This window comes from Asparagus officinalis, chromosome 2 (genome assembly GCF_001876935.1).
Source record: "Asparagus officinalis chromosome 2, Aspof.V1, whole genome shotgun sequence".
Taxonomy (NCBI): Eukaryota; Viridiplantae; Streptophyta; class Magnoliopsida; order Asparagales; family Asparagaceae; genus Asparagus; species Asparagus officinalis.
Window position 1 is genome coordinate 56922075 of NC_033795.1, and position 3976 is coordinate 56926050.

General features: G+C 35.0%; 1 long non-coding RNA gene across 1 annotated transcript; it reads left to right on the forward strand.

Annotated features, from left to right (window-relative positions):
- Window positions 2222-2603, forward strand: LOC109829740. Its single transcript, XR_002244121.1, has 3 exons — window positions 2222-2292; window positions 2391-2431; window positions 2569-2603. It is a non-coding gene; the product is annotated as an uncharacterized LOC109829740 (long non-coding RNA).

A 3976-nucleotide genomic window follows, 5' to 3' on the forward strand; every position in this document is an offset into this window, starting at 1 on the left:
CGGGGAATAAAAGTGTTGTATTAATGTGATCATTTTCTTAGTCCACGGTCAAATATTCAATAGATTGATGACACGACAATGTTTTTTTTTTTTTAGTTCTTGGATTTTTTACAATTTAAAAAATAATTTTCCAATTTTAAAAGAAACGATAAAGGGGCTGTTTGGTTGGTTTACCAAACTAAGAAGAAATTAATTTTTAAACGAAAATCTAATTTTCAGTATTCATAGTTTACTTAGAAAATGTTTATGTTTATTTGTTTTGCCCTTAAATCAATGTTTGAAATAAATTTCCACTTTAATCTGTAGACTGGATGGGATGTTGAAAATGGGAATGCATGTGTTTATAAAATATGTTTTCTCATTTTCTTGTGTTTGTTTGGTTCATAAACATCATGGAACAAGGTGTTTTTGCTTGGTTTGAAGAAAAAGATTCCCAAGTGTCTAATTATTTTATGGCTACTTAATTGATTTCCAATCCTTGCTAGAGCTAAAACCTCTAAATGGATTTTCTTGTTTTCCATTGTGTATAGGGGGTTTTCAAGAGTAGCTTCCTTTAAAGGACGCGTTTTTTAGAGTGGGAAGATTTTGACATCGTCAAAAAACCCTAATTTTTTTCCAAGGCTGTCTATTTCCTTTGTTTGTCTTAGCAAAAATGTTTAAAAAATGTTTTCTTAAAAGTGAGGAAAACACTATTTTTGAGTGGAAAGCAATTCCTCCCCAAAAGTGAGAAAACGAGCTAAAAAACTTAGAAAGTTGAGTTTTAATACTTAAATATTTGGATGATGTGGAGATTGGTTAAAATAAAAAAGTTAAGTAATGCTGGAAATATTTCCAGCTCAAATTTTTTTTTTTTTTGAGTGGAAAGAAATTCCTCCCCAAAAGAGAATAAGAAGGTTTATACCACTGTTGTTGTCACTAGTAGAAAACCAAGTATTCTAGACGGAATATTTTAGACGGATTTTTTTCCGTCTAGAATGTATTAAACTAGACGGAAATATTCCGTCTAGAATATTCCGTCTAGAATAAAATATTCTAGACGGAATTTTCCGTCTAGAATAGTATTCTAGACGGTTTTTTTATTTTTTTTATTTTTTTTAAAAATAACCCGTTATTCTAGACGGAAATTTCCGTCTAGGATACTCATCCTAGATGGAAATTTCCGTCCAGGATGTTTTAACCCCTTTTAACAAAAAATTTAAAATTCCCCCCAAATTTTTTCCATTCCCTCAGTTTATTCCCAGTTCCGCTCAAATCCATATCTAAGACCCCATCTCTCTCAAATCCTTCATATCTTTCTCTCAAACCCTAATCCCCTCCAACCCTCCGGCCGTCACCGTCATCACCACCCTCACCCTCACCTCCCGATCCCTCGGGTTCACCAAACAAGCCTCCACCTCCAACCCCTTCCCCTTCCAAACCAGGGCTACGCCGCCCTCGTCGCCGCCTCCGCAGCCGCCACCTACTACTCATTCCCCTTCCCCGCCGTCGCGAAGCACAATAAGGCCGCCACTTCCTCCAGCCCGAAACCCCTTTAGTGGGCTCCCTTTCAGGTCCAAGTCTGGGGGGCCTGTGGTTCTGTTACTTGATCGAGGAGGTAAGCTAAGACTGATTAAATGTTGTTTTTTTCATTGGGTTTTGGCGATTTGGGTGTCTGAATTTGGTGTCAAAATTTGATCTTGGTGATGGGTTGGTTGGTTTTTAATTATGAGATTTTGGTAATTAGTTATGAATTTATAGCAGTTATTAGATGAATGAGGAGTTGACTTGGGTTAGTTTAATAGCTTTCTATAATACTATCTTGCGACTGTGATTATAATTTTGTAATGAAGAAGTTTACTTGTGAAAAAAAGGTGAATAGTCAGTTGACGTGGGTTGCTCTGGAACTTTCACTAAAGTTATCTTCTTTAATCCTGAATGTAAAGTGTTTAGTAGTCTTTATGATTCTAATTGTAATCTTTAAGTTAGCTTGTGTGAATGAGAAGGCTGTCTTGATATCATATATCATGGATTTGCTATTAACTTGACTGTCATGAAGGTTTTGACTAGTTCCTGAAAACTGTGATATGCCAGTATCAAATGCATAACTGGTTCATGAGTGCCATAATTTGCAACTTTGTATTTTGTTGTTCAGCTGAAATATGTAATCTATCTTTTTTCTGTCCTGTTCCAACTTGAACAATAGGAGAATTAACTAAAAGGTCATTTTGGTATGGTGCAGCTTGTTGGAACTGATCATTGCACATTCAACTCTTGGTTTTGATGACTTCAGAAAGATTCCAAATGGTGTAAATGGTATGCTCTCTTTGTGTGAATGGAACTAGTATCAGTTTAGAGTCACTTGAGTTAAAACAATTTTAATAGTCCAGCTTATCTGCACTACTAAATTGCAGGTATAGAGGAAAGAATGCACTTAATTTGGGATGCTATGGTGGTAAGTTGAACACTGACAGCTGCCTTTGTTATAATTTATTACCATACAGTTTCTTGTCTGACTCTGAACACATGGAATAAAACCCTTCTGTTAAGTTTAAAATTCAGTCATCATTCTGACAACTTATATACATGCAGGAATCTGGCCAAATATCTGTTACTGACTACGTGAGAAGGTTTATTTCTTGCTAATCTTTTGTTTGTCAACAAAAATAAGATAAAGGTTGATTTATAAATGTTTGCCGATACGAGAACACATTTCTGTTGAGATACAAGGTTCCTGTCAATGATTGTTCAGTGTAGTTTACTGGAAAAAACTCATGTGCTGACCCAAAACCCAGCCCTAGCACTTTCCTGCACCAAATTCCTTCTTTAATGTTGTCACCGATATGGAATGGCCCCCAAAGTGCTTTCACAGGCAGCTATAAACATATGTTGCACTATAAAATATAACCTGGTTTTTTCTTTTCTTTCTTCCATCCTCTTTATTAACAATAGCGTTGTTGCTAGTTGATTGCTACCATTACTCGATAATTCAGATTCTTTTTAAAGGAAGAGAGACGTGTTGTTAGTCACTGAAAGCAAATTTTCCTTAAAACACTTTATCCCCTAATTTCATGATTGTTGACCGTCTGGATGTTTTCTCCTATATTTATTTTAACATACTGATGCGTTCATAGACAATAGCTCCTTTTTTGTACTGTTTTCAATTTGCTTGCTCTCAGCCTGGATTTTCTTTTACATGTCCAAATTGTAAATTCACCAGTTTATAAAATTCAAAGGAAAATTGGAAAAGGAGGATTTGGACAAGTGTACGTTGGTCGCCGAATTTCAGCTACTAATGCAAGCGATAGGCTAAGTGCTTCCAGCGCTATTGAGGTTATTTGATCAACTATAAATCTAGAACAAATTTAAGTGCCTTATTCTCGAAGAAGACCCTATTAATTAACTGTTATGCATAATCTTTCTCATTTGTGCATGCTAGGTAGCAATAAAGTTCGAGCATAGAAGCAGTAAAGGCTGAAATTATGGACCACCTTATGAGTGGCAAGTATACAAGTAAGCATTCTTATGCTTGTTTCCTGAATTATGGTTGGTAGCCTAATAACAGAACTTATGTGATGTACATTCATTTATGCAATACCCTTGGCTTTTCTTCATGGGGTACCTCGTGTTTATTCTCAACTATTGGTATCTCTTTTATATATATGCATTGCTTGTGTCCTTATGGATCAGTTTGTACATATATTGATGCATTGCTTGTGTCCTTATGTTACACTCAGGATGATGAGGAAGAAGCTGAAGAAGGAGAAGAGGGCTTGAGTAAATGTATAGGGAAGGAGTTGAAAAAGCTTCTGTAGTGTCATAGCCATTGTAATTAATTTATGTTAAAGTTTGTAAACAATTTATGTATCTCTCTACTATTTTGGTGAATGTATTATTTGAATATAATGGGATTTAATATTAAAATATAATTAGATTGTGTTGGATATGAATATAATTTTTTATTGTTCAATATTGTGTACATGCACCTAATATAGATTCT